The sequence below is a fragment of the Ovis aries genome, chromosome 5 (genome assembly GCF_016772045.2).
Source record: "Ovis aries strain OAR_USU_Benz2616 breed Rambouillet chromosome 5, ARS-UI_Ramb_v3.0, whole genome shotgun sequence".
Classification (NCBI taxonomy): domain Eukaryota; kingdom Metazoa; phylum Chordata; class Mammalia; order Artiodactyla; family Bovidae; genus Ovis; species Ovis aries.
In genome coordinates this window covers 6,177,224-6,190,448 of record NC_056058.1, presented here as the reverse complement: position 1 = coordinate 6,190,448, position 13,225 = coordinate 6,177,224, and the positions used below count along the sequence as shown (strand labels likewise).

The window sequence follows — 13,225 nt, the reverse complement described above, 5'->3', positions numbered from 1 at the left end:
GAGCTACCCCCGCGCGAAGCACTCTGGGTAACCCGCGCCGCACGCAGCGTCGGCGCCACGCTGAGGAGGTTGGGAGATAGGGCGGGCAGAGACGCTGAGTCTGGGCGGGGCCACCTGCAGGCCACGCCCCTAGACTCCACGCATGCGCGCGCAGGCGCAGTCGCCCCCACCTCTGTTCCGCCCCACCGCTTGGCCCAGGGAGCCGTTGGGAGGCGGTTGGGCGGGGCAACGGCCGCCGCCTGGAGGCCCCGCCCCCACCCAAGCCTGGAGGTTGAGGGGGTGGCGGCAGGAGGTTTCCGACGGAAACGCTAGGTGAGCGCCGAGTCCTTGAACCCTGGCGCTCTGGGCGGACAGGGCAGATGAAGGACCTCACTCCTAGGGTAGAAAAGCTTTTCCCATTCTGACGAAGATGACGGGAATCGCGGGCGGGAGAAGCTGCCAAGTTTCCTGCGCCCCGGGGTCCTTCCCAGCTCCTCTGCGTTCGGGGAGGCCAGGAGGCAGACGTCCACGTTGTAATTCTGTGCGCGGAAGGGTCAACTGAGGAGCGCTGTGGGACGCTCCAGAGGGGGCGGTGCGAGTCGGGGGTCTGCAGCGCCTCGGGCTACGATCCCCAAAACATGAGACAGCAAAGTGTCTCACGGAGGAGCCGCTACCGCAGCTAGGAAAGCCCCGAGGCCGCATGAGTTGACACCAACGTTGCAAACCTGTGTCCACTCCGGCGTTTCTCAGCCTGGGCACCAGTAACATTTGGGGCTGGATCACTCTGTTGTAGGGCCTGTCCTGTGCGTTGCAAGATGTTCGGCAGCATCCCTGGTCTCTGCCAGTAACACCCTTTTCCTGCAGGGGACCAAAAATGTCCCCAGTCACTGCCAGAGGTCACCTGGCTGGTAGAATCGACCCCTGTTGAGAATCACTGGTTTAAAAGACCTTCCCACCCTGCTTTGCATGGTGGTGCTGGAAAACTGAAACACCCTTACCAAGGAGGAAACTGAGGCCCTAGGTCACCCAGAGTTACCGATCAAACCCAGAACTGTTAAATGTCAAGTCTAAGGGCTTCTCCTGGCCCCTCGCCTCCTCATTGCCTTCTTTCATTGCCGGCTCTCCGTGGAAGCTCTTATTACATATACGGTTATGCAAACGGGTAAGAAAGGCAGGTGAGTGAGTGGATCATTAGCCGCAGCCTCGAGAGAAATAACTTTTCTTCTTGTTACAGGAAGACCTACATTTAAAACAGGAGAGAGGCAGCTGATGAGAACCACATGCGCGCCTCGGCGGCTCTGTGCTACACCTGTTAGTCTTCCATTTGTCATGCTTCTGGGAAGCGTTTTTATTTGCAAAAAACGGCTGCTGCCCCACGTGGTTGTGGTTGCCTGCTCCTGCACGTGTGAAAAGTTTTACATCACACTTGTAGGATAAAATAAATATGGGCAAATTACCTCGCTTTAATTTATTCACTCTCCCTGCTAGAATGAGGTGCTTTGTGTACACGGTGTCCAGGTTGGAAACCAGCCCATTTGGAGATACTTTTTATCTCACTACAGATAAAAGAAGCCCTCCCCCGAGTATATTCGGGTTCTGCCATTATTTTTAACTTCTTGTCTTTTTAAATCAAGGGTCCTTAGAAATAAGCTGCTTCCCACCCCCGCTCCACCCAGCCCCCCCAGCATGATTCAGATTAAGAAAAAAATCTGGAAAGCACTCCATTGACCTGCTGTTAGTAAACTAAGAAGAAACATTAAGATGACTGTGAGCTCTGTTAAGGGTACTGATTCTGTGTCCCCAGTAGATAAAAGTCCATGTGGATGTGCTAAGCCGCTTCAGTTGTGTCCAGCTCTTTGCCACCCTACGGACTATAGCGCACCAGCCTCCTCTGTCCGAGGGATTCTCCAGGCAAGAATACTGGAGTGAGTTCCCATGCCAGTCCTCCTCCAGAGGACCTTCCCAACCCAGGGACTGAACTCGTGTCTCTTATGGTCTCCTGCATTGGCAGGTGGGTGGTTCTACCACTAGCACCATCTGGGAGGCCCGGTACACAGAAGTGAAGTGAAAGTCGCTCAGTCATGTCCGACTCTTTATGACCCCATGGACTATACACTCTATGGAATTCTCCAGGTCAGAATACTGGAGTGGGTAGCCTTTCCCTTCCCAACACAGGGATCAAACCCAGGTCTCCCGCATTGCAGGCAGATTCTTTACAAGCTGAGCCACAAGGGAAGCCCAAGAATACTGGAGTCCTTTTCTCCAGCAGATCTTCCCAACCCAGGAATTGACCCAGGTCTCCTGCACGGCAGGCAGATTCTTTACCAACTGAGCTATCAGAAAAGCCCAGTAGATAGAAGAGTGCTTATTAACTACATGTGAAGTGAGTGAATGCACATCTCATCCAGATACACGGTAGCTGTGTATACACGGTAGCTGTGTACACACACCCAGACATATTTATGCAGACCTGTCACACAGTGGAGGGTCAAATATTTAATAAATGAAGCACTGCATTAAAGATACACATGAGAACATGGGCACACACAGATGTATGGAGAATATGTAGTTTCCCATTTTAAACATTTACTCGGCTGCGACCGGTCTTAGTTGTGGCACTCAGGATCTTTTGTTGCCGTGAGCAGGCTTCTCTTGTGGCGTGGGTGTGAGGGCTTAGGTGGGATCTTAATTCCCCGACCAGGAATCAAACCTGCATGCCCTGCATTGGAAGGCAGATTCTTAACCACTGGACCACCAGGGAAGTCCCCTGTGGAGCTAGTTTTGAAGCCAAGTCCTAAAAATGGGTTAGGGGCTCATTAATACAATACCATAAGTGCACTGTCCAGGCAAAGCATAGCAGAAGCACAGGGAAGGGAATTCTGAAGTAACAGGACTGACATGGACGCAGAACTTCAACTGAGAGCCTTTCCAAACATTCACACCCTCTGACTCGGGATTTTGCAACTTTTAGAAATGTATCCAGAGGAAGCAGTCAGATACAAATGTGTCCTTACAAGGAAGATCACCACAGCAGCATCGTTTATAAGGGCAAAAGACTGGAAGACACCTATGTGTCCAGTAATAAGGTGGTATATAGATAAACTGGGAATCATTTCATGAAAACGGGATGGTTATGGACTAGAAGAGATCAGAGGATCCTGTAATTCCATTTGGGTGGTGGTCTGGTCTTATGGATGTGGGCAACATGTAGAAATCCACCAAGTTGTGTGTCATTATAAACTTTCCAAATTACTAAGTAAAAGGACATACAACTAGCTAGATCATGTAGCCATTATAAACCAATACTGAATAATATGGGAAAATGCTCCTAATTTAATGTTAAATGATAAAATGCAACATATAAACTATATATCTTACAATCTAGTTTTATTAAGATATGCAATATATGCTTACACACATAATTCATAGAAAAAAATACTGGGAGGAAAGAAACCAAAGCACTTTCTCTCACAGGTGCTTTATTCTGATAATTTTGCCTGCAGTTCCACATTTTCTGGAATGAATATGGGATGCCTCCTGATGATCTTGTCCAGTGCTGGTGGTCACTGTGACCTCTAGTAGCCTCTAGTTCTCACTTTCTGACTCAAATACTGTTCATCTGTAATCATAATCTCCAAAATCCTGAGGACGGATCTGCTGTCAGGCTGACTGATGGTTGTCAACCTAAGTCCTACCAGTTTATGTTTTCCCTATGGCCCCAGTTTTGTATTATTCTTAGTAATCAAGAGAATGACAACAGGGAGTATGTAATATTTATTGAGTACCTCCTGCGTGTCAGGTTCCACTCTGAGGGCTTGACATGAGGACCCTGCTGAAGCCCTCTGGACCCTTGTAAGGCTCTTCTCGACTCTGTGTGGAGGTCTGCAACTCACTCTGGTCTAGGGGACGCAGTAGAAGCCACACTCTGCCTGATCCAGAGTAAAGCTTTAAGAAGGCCTGGGTTACTACATAACTCAGCGATTCCACTCCTTCGACCACCAGCGGAAAAATGAAAACATACACTGGCATGAACTTGTACAGGTAAATGTCTGTAATAGTTCTATCCTTAATAGGTGCAACATGCAAATACCAAATGCCCATCCACTGATGACTGGATAAACGAAGTGGATGGCTATACACTGGAATATTAATCATAAAAAGGAGTGGAAGGAGGGCAATATAGGGGTAGGGGAGTAGGCAGTACAAACTACTGGGGATAAGACAGGCTGCAAGGATGTACTGTACAGCACAGGGAATATAGCTAGTAATTTTGTAAAAGAAAAGGAACCTTTAAAAATTGTATAATTTTTTTAAATCTTATTAAAATAGTGTATAATCTATTGAAATGCTCAAATAACCTAATCTTTTGATTGTGATGATCTAATCATCTGTTAGACTGAATCAGAGGCTATTTGTTTGTTTACTCTAGTTGCCTGTTCTCTCAATTACTCTCAGGAGCAAAGAAACAAAATCAGTCACTCCACTAATTCTCCAGTGAACTGTTTTATTTTAGTGTCTACAAAAGTAAAATAAGAAGTTCAGAGAAGGAACTGCAGGATAAAGGATAATGGTATTGTAGCTTTTATCCATGATTGGCCTTTTCTACTCCAGGCAGCTGTAAACACAGGGTTTGAATCTTACTGTTCCGCCTGCTCTAAAAACGGAGTGGTCCCGTAGTTCATCTTGCCTAAGTCCTTGGCCTACTGAGGCCCTCTGTCACACACCACATGGCATACATGACTACGCACCATGCACGTGCATTCCCCATGCTCCTGGCCAGCCTTATTTCTCGCCATCACTAAGTGGGTTTTCTCCACTCCTGTCTGTCAGGCTGGTCACCTAATTCTCCAACTGGGTGACTTGGTTCCTCAGAAGACCTGGTCAGAGTCATGTGGCTGGATTGGGAGTGAGAAATGGAGCAGTCCTGCCATATCAATAAACAAGGAGGCCACAATCAGTGAATTTCTGAACCCTAAGGGAAACCAGGAAAGAAAACAATACCTGTGACCCTGCAGCCATGAGGCAGCAGTGGGGAACTTGGAATGTAAAAAAGACACAGGACGCTGGCCCCAGACAGCTGAGATACATATTCAGTTCAGTTCAGTCACTCAGTCATGTCTGACTCTTTGCGACCCCATGGACTGCAGTGTGCCAGGCTTCCCTGAGATACGTATAGAAGGCATGATTTCAGTGAGCCCAGACTCTTGCTTCTTCCCCTGCATAGGAAAGCGCTAAATTCCTCCTTTAGATAGCAGGTTTCCTTTAATTAACAATACTCTCTTTATGCCCTTTGCTGTACAACTTCATGAACTGGCTCTTCCCCTTGCTTCCCTGGAGCTGCTCTCTCAGGGTTACTTGAGATGCTGTCTCCCAGGCTTGAAGTCCTAAAACTTCCCATCGAATAAAACAACTGTCAACTTTCAGGTTGTGACTATTTTTTAAGTTGAGAGGGGCAAGATGATGACTGTGGTCCAGAGCTCAGGGTTCCCAGACTCATGGGGAAACACAGGAACCTAATCAGGTATAAGCCATCTCTCTGAAGAGCAGATGAAAGTCAAGCGGTTGATGTGGAAAATCAAATGAGGAGACTGACCTCTGGGGGTGGGGCAGCAAATGGAAGCAGATGGAAGCCAGGAGGAAAGATCCCCAGTGGAACTTCTCAGAAATATACACACAAAAATACATGCACAGGACCAGGTCAAAATTTCCTCTGGCCTTTCCTGAACCTTCCATGCGTTTTTCAGCTTTCCAGGGTTTGAAGCACAAACTCCCAAGTGAAGATGCAAAGTGGTCAAACCCGGGATCACCCAGCCCCCACCCCCACCCACCATCCAGGCAACTATAGTCTACTTGCCTTAAAGCAGAACTGGATTATTGCATCAGATGGCCCAGACAAGAATCTCTTATCTCAATGCAACTTTAAGGGGGAAAGGTCAGGAGACAAGCGCAAGCAGGTTCTATTGGAAGCGTCTGACCTACCCAAGCTTATGTGATTTGAGATCTCGCTTGCCCTGAGAATGTCCTGATCTCTGCCTACCACTCAGGCTCATGATGATTGCAGAAAAGGATGGAGGTTCTAATAAGGTCTATTTGCATCTTTTTCCTTTTTAACCTCAAAATGCAGTGTTGGTTTTCCTCATGTTTCCTGGATGCTCGGATGTTTACTTCTTTGTGGTTTTTCTTTTCTTTCCTGATTACACGAGTAATAGATATTTGCAGTATAGACAATTAGTAAAGTACACCAAAATATGAGAAAGACTTAATCATCCCCTGATGGGTACACGGAATCTCTGCACTGGTCTACTTCTGTGTGCATTTGAAATTTTCCGTGAGTTTAAAACAAAAAAAGGGAAAGAAGAAACCACTCACCCAGGCCCATGTGTTTGTGTGGTTTTGTGTGTGGCAAATGCAAGTTGCATAGTTAAGAGACGGTGTTGTCTGCAAAACCAAAAATTTTTACTGTCGGACAAAGTAACACCCCATGCCTCAGGCCCCCATAGATTTGATGTGATGTGTCCTGTCTGAATCTTTTACCAAACCCATGGATGGTAGCACCTCTGTCCATGGAATTTCCCAGGCAAGAATACTGGAGTGGGTTGCCCTTTCCTCCTCCAGAGGATCTTCCCGCCCCAGGGACTGAACCTGTGTCTCTTGCACTGGCACGCAGATTCTTTACCGCTGAGCCACCTGGGAAGCCAGCCCCCAAGACAGCCCTGTCCTAATCCCTGGAACTTGTTCATAGTGTTTGATGTCCAGGGAGAATTAAGATTGGAGATGGAAGGAACGGGGCTTCCCAGGTGGCGCTAGAACCAGCCTGCCGATGCAGGAGACATGAGAGATGCAGGTTCAGTCCCTGGGGTTGGGAAGATGAGGAGGGAATGGAGGAGGAGTGAATGGCAACCCACTCCAGTATTCTTGTCTGGAGAATCTCATGGACAGAGGAGCCTGCTGGGCTACAGTCCCCAGGGTTGCAAAGAACTGGACATGACTGAAGCAACTTTGCATACGTCTGAAAGGAAGGTTGCAACTCTGCTGACCTTAAGATGGAAAGATGTTCCTGGTGTAGCCACAGCCGTCTTAAATGGGGAAGAGGGGAGGAGAAGAGTCAGAATGAGAGAGAAGGCATCATGAGAAAGATCAGACCAGCCCCTGCTGGCTGGGATGACAGAGGAAGGGGCCATAAACAAGGATGCAGAGAGCCTCTAGAAGCTGGAAAAGGAAGGGAAACAGATTATCCCCTACAGCCTCCAGAAAGAACCAGCTCTGCCAACACCTTGATTTTAGCCCAGCGAGATTCATTTTGGACTTCTAACAATATTCAGAAAACTAAGATCATGGCATCCGGTCCCATCACTTCATGGCAAATAGATGGGGAAACAGCGGAAACAGTGGCTGACTTTATTTTGGGGGGCTCCAAAATCGCTGCAGATGGTGACTGCAGCCATGAAATTAAAAGACGCATACTCCTTGGAAGAAAAGTTAGGACCGATCTAGACAGCACATTAAAAAGCAGGGACATCACTTTGCCAACAAAGGTCCATCTAGTCAAGGCTATGGTTTTTCCAGTGGTCATGTATGGATGTAAGAGTTGGACGATAAAGAAAGCTGAGCACCAAAGAATTGATGCTTTTGAACTGTGGTGCTGGATAAGACTCTTGATAGTCCCTTGGACTATAAGGAGATCCAACCAGTCCATTCTAAAGGAAATCAGTCCTGAATATTCATTGGAAGGACTGATGTTGAAGCTGAAACTCCAATACTTTGGCCACCTGATATGAAGAGATAACTCATTTGAAAAGACTCTGGGAAAAAAGATGTTGGGAAAGATTGAGGGCAGGAGGAGAAGGGGACGACAGGAGATGAGATGGTTGGATGGCATCACCGACTCGATGGACATGAGTTTGAGTAAACTCTGGGAGTTGATGATGGACAGGGAGGCCTGGTGTGTTGCGGTTCATGGGGTCGCAAAGAGCTGGCCACGACTGAGCGACTGAACGGAACTGCACTGAACTGAACCTCCATAACTGTGAGGTAATAAACGTGCTGTTTTAGGGCTCCCTGGTGGTTCAGGGGTAGAGTCTGTCTGCCAATGCAGGAGACATGGGTTTGATCCCTGATCCAGGAGGATCCCACACACTGTAGAGCAGCTGAGCCTGTGCACCACAAGTTCTGAGGCCTGTGCTCATAAGTGTGAGGTGATAACCTCACTGTAGTTTTGATTTGCATTTCTCTAATAATAAGCAGTATTGAGCATTTTTTTCCATGTATTTATTAGCCATCTGGATGTCCCCTTTGGAGCAAAGTCTGTTAAGTACGTCTTCTACCCATTTTTTTTATTGGGTTGTTGGTCAACACACTAGAAAAACAAACCCAATCAAAAAATTCTTCTAAAATAAAAAAAAATTTTTTTCATGCCTCAAAGCATACTATTAGCCAAGTAGGTGAACTAATAGCTATTGAGTAATCTACTACAGCCCAGACCCTTGACCATCTATTATGGTCTGAATTGTGCCCCTGTCCAAATTCATGTTAAAGCTGTAAACCTGAATTGAACTGTATGTGGAGACAAACCCTTTAAAGAGGGAACTAACATTAAAAGAGGTCATAAGGGTGGGCCCCTGATCTAATACGGCTGGTGCCCTTATAAGACGCACACATAGAGGAAAGGCCGTGTGAGGATACAGCAAGAATGCGGCAATCTGAGCTGAGGAAAGAGGCCTCACTGGGAATAACCCTGCTGACATCTTGGTCCTGGACCTGCAGTCTCCAAAAGCCATGAGAAAAGAAGTGTCTGTTGATACCACTCAATCTGTGACAGTTCGTCATGGCAGGGAGAGAAGACAAAGGCCTCATCTCAATTAAGCTTCACAAAACCCTATTGAGGATGTCTTGTGATAAATGTATGGGACTTCCTTGGTGGTTAAGAATCTGCCTGCTCGTCTTGGGGACAATGGTTTCATCTCTGGTCTGGGAAGATTCTACATGCCGTGGGGCAAGCCTTTGTGCCACAGCTACTGAAGGTCAAGTGTCTAGAGCCAGTAAGAGAAGTTACCACAGTAAGAAGCCCACTCCCCTCAGCTAGAGAAAAGACCGCTTGCAGTAACGAAAACCAAACTAATACATAAATATTAAAAGGATTACTTAAAATGTACTGGCCCTAATGAAATGACCACATCATTTCACTGAGTGCCTGCCCCACATCAGGCAGGTCACAGACACGTGTCAAAGCTCTCTCCTTTGCTGTCTCTGTATCACAGGCAAGGACGTGGGGGCAAACAAGAGCCTAAGATGCAGCCCCAAGTCAAGGTCTGTCCGTGCCGGAGCCCGGGGCTCAGCCAGATCCACCATGCTTTCCGCTGCAACCTTCATTCCCATCTGTTTTCTGACTCAACACAATAAACTCTAACAAATGCACCGTGCTTTACTCCCCCTAAAATAACTTCTACAACCTTTCCAGCACACTCTTGTGGCCCATGTGTGCAAAGTCACTTCTGTCATGTCCGACTCTTTGTAGCCCCCATGGACTGTAGCCCGCCAGGCTCCTCTGTCCGTGGGGATTCTCCAAGCAAGAATACTGGAGTGGGTTGCCATTTCCTCCTCCAGGGAATTTTCCAGACCCAGGGACTGAACCCAAGTCTCTTAGGCCTCCTGTATGGGCAGGTGGGTTCTTTACTTCTAGCACCACGTGGAAACCCATCTATACCACTAACAGCCACTGACACGAATGCACACTAGACACAAACGAGTAAGATCCACCCACAGCACATCCTTGTTGTCTTTAATTGTCCAGTCGAGGGACCGGCAGGCAACCTTTCTGTAAATGGCCAGCCAGTCAACATGTTCACTTTTGTGGGTCAAATGGTCTCTGTCTCAAGGACTCGATTCTGTCCTTGCAGTTTGAAAGCATCCACTGACGGATGATACACAAACAAATGGGTGCAACGAAGTTCCCATAAAACTTTATGGATGAAAAAACATGAATTTCCTTTCCATTTTCATCTTGATTTGCTTTTCAACCACTTAAAAACATACCATTCCACCTCCTAGACCAAGAAGAGACAGGTGGTGGGCAGCAAAAAGACAGGCGGGAAGCCAGATGTGGGAAGCAGCTTGCCAAGCCCTGGTCTAATCCCAAACCAGTCAACTGATCAGAAAGAAAGCCACGGGGCTAGACACTGATGAGCTCTTGCTGTTTTCTTACTGAAAAATGTAGACTTTGAATTTCCAGTTTGCTACAGATCCTTTCGCCCAATTTCTCATCCAGGAATACTTGCTATGAACCAGACTCCTCTCCAGGAACTCTGAAGTGCCAAAAATGGGCTTGAAGGGCCTAAAGTGCCTTCCTCTGCATAATGAAAATCAAGGGAATGGTGAAAACAAACCCCCAAGTAGAATTTATATCTTTTCTTTAAAATATTTATGTTTTATTTTCGTTTATATGGCTATGCTGGGCTTTAGCTGAAACATGTGGAATCTAGTTCCTGGGCTGGGGATCAAACCCAGGCCCCCTGCGCTGGGAGCATGGAGGCTTAGCCACTGGACCACCAGGGAAGTCCCCCTCCCCCACCCCTTTTTTTAAATAGCATGCCTTTTGCTTTATACACAAATAGCACGTGTCTTTCATCAACATAGGAAAACATCAGGTAGTCTGTCAAATCTTTCATGAACTCAGACTTGGTTAAGAAGGAGCTAATGAAAATGCTTGACATGTACAGGAAACACCTCCCTGGCTTTTCAAATCTAACCACTTCAGAGGAAGGCCAATCTCATTACCACATCTCCTGCAGCTGCTTAAGAGGAATCCCAAGGAGCCCAGCAATGATTTCTCCCCTAACTATCCAGGGAAGTAAAACTGGGTCTGCTCTGTGAACCACCAAGGGAACATTTCATGCAAAGATGGGCTCGATAAAAGACAGAAATGGTATGGACCTAACAGAAGCAGAAGATATTAAGAAGTGGCAAGAATACACAAAAGAACTGTACAAAAAAGATCTTCATGACCCAGATAATCATGATGGTGTGATCACTCACCTAGAGCCAGACATTCTGGTATGTGAAGTCAAGTGGGCCTTAGAAAGCATCACTACGAACAAAGCTAGTGGAGGTGACAAATTCCAGTTGAGCTCTTTCAAATCCTGAAAGATGATGCTGTGAAAGTGCTACACTCAATAGGCCGGCAAATTTGGAAAACTCAGCAGTAGAAACAGGACTGGAAAAGGTCAGTTTTCATTCCAATCCCTAAGAAAGGCAATGCCAAAGAATGCTCAAACTACTGCACAATTGCACTCATCTCACGTGCTAGTAAAGTAATACTCAAAATTCTCCAAGCCAGGCTTTAGCGATACGTGAACCATGAACTTCCAGATGTTCAAGCTGGTTTTAGAAAAGGTAGAGGAACCAGAGATCAAATTGCCAACATCCACTGGATCATGGAAAAAGCAAGAGAGTTCCAGAAAAATATCTATTTCTGCTTTATTTACTATGCCAAAGCCTTTGACTGTGTGGATCACAACAAACTGGAAAATTCTGAAAGAGATGGGAATACCAGACCACCTGACCTGCCTCTTGAGAAACCTATATGCAGGTCAGGAAGCAACAGTTAGAACTGGACATGGAACAACAGACTGGTTCCAAATAGGAAAAAGAGTATGTCAAGGCTGTATGTTGTCACCCTGCTTATTTAACTTCTATGCAGAGTACATCATGAGAAACACTGGGCTGGATCAAGCACAAGCAGGAATGAAGACTGCCAGGAGAAATATCAATAACCTCAGATATGCAGATGACACCATCCTTATGGCAGAAAGTAAAGAACTAAACAGCCTCTTGATGAAAGTGAAAGAGGAGAGTGAAAAAGTTGGCTTAAAACTCAACATTCATAAAATTAAGATCATGGCATCTGGTCCCATCATGGCAAATAGATGCGGAGACAGTGGAAACAGTGTCAGACTTTATTTTTTGGGCTCCAAAATCACTGCAGATGGTGACTGCAGCCATGAAATTAAAAGACGCTTACTCCTTGGAAGAAAAGTTATGACCAATCTAGACAGCTTATTAAAAAGCAGCGACATTACTTTGCCAACAAAGGTCCGTCTAGTCAAGGCTATGGTTTTTCCAGTAGCCATGTATGGATGTGAGAGTTGGACTATAAAGGAAGCTGAGTGCCGAAGAATTGGTGCTTTTGAACTGTGGTGTTGGAGAAGACTCTTGGAGAGTCCCTTGGACTGCAAGGAGATCCAACCAGTCCATCCTTAAGGAAATCAGTCCTGAATATTCATTGGAGAGACTGATGCTGAAGCTCAAACTCCAATACTTTGGCCACCTGATGTGAGGAACTGACTCATTTGAAAAGACCCTGATGCTGGGAAAGATTGAGGGCAGAAGGAGAAGGGGATGACAGAGGATGAGACAGTTGGATGGCATCACTGACTTGATGGACATGAGTTTGAGTAAGCTCCCGGAGTTGGTGATGGACAGGGAGGCCTGGTGTGCTGCAGTCCATGGGGTTGCAAAGAGTCAGACACGACTGAGCGACTGAACTGAACTGAACCAAGGATGGTTAACTATCAAGGCTAAGGTGGAAAGCCAGCTGGTATGAAGTCAGCTGCTGTTGCCTAAGACAGTTATCTGGGTGGAGCTGAAAACCTCATCCTTGCTCACAGATTAAGCAAATTTAATCTGCTTAAGTGCCAGACACTGCTCCCAGTCACAGACACAGGGACTTAGAACCAAGTTCTTTGGTATGTACGTTAATTAAGTATTATGTATATATGCATAAATAATACATACCATAGGAGCAAATGAATATTAACAAAGACAAGAAGTAAGGTGCCTAAAATTCATTTCCAGGGGTGGGGGCGGTTCTTAGCCTAAAGTTGTCAAAATGTTTGTGTTTTTTTATATGTTAAGTTGCAGCAGCAGCTATGATAAGTTTAGTCATTTTACCATCCTATCTTTTTTGATATCTGGGTATTTTTAAATTGACGTATAGTGAATTTACAATGTTGTGTTAGTTGCAAGTGTACAGCAAAGTGATTCCATTATATCTATATTTGTGTGTTTTTGTGTGTGTATTCTTTTTCAGATTCTTTTCCATTATAAGTTAGTACAAGATATGGAGTGGAAACTCTTTTTTAAAGTGACTCCAAAAAGCCACTAGGGATGATATACTGAGATGTCCACTGCTGTGTTATTTATAATACACAAAAATTAAAGACAACTCAAGTCTCCATCAGCTGGGGACCAG

At 46.0% G+C, this 13,225-nt stretch overlaps 1 long non-coding RNA gene across 1 annotated transcript; it reads left to right on the top strand.

Annotated features, from left to right (window-relative positions):
- Nucleotides 1–92: 92 nt before the first annotated feature.
- Nucleotides 93–1,435, top strand: LOC121819588 (uncharacterized). The gene is made up of 2 exons (XR_006059821.1): nt 93–312; nt 1,214–1,435. It is a non-coding gene; the product is annotated as an uncharacterized LOC121819588 (long non-coding RNA).
- The last annotated feature ends 11,790 nt before the right edge of the window (nt 1,436–13,225 follow it).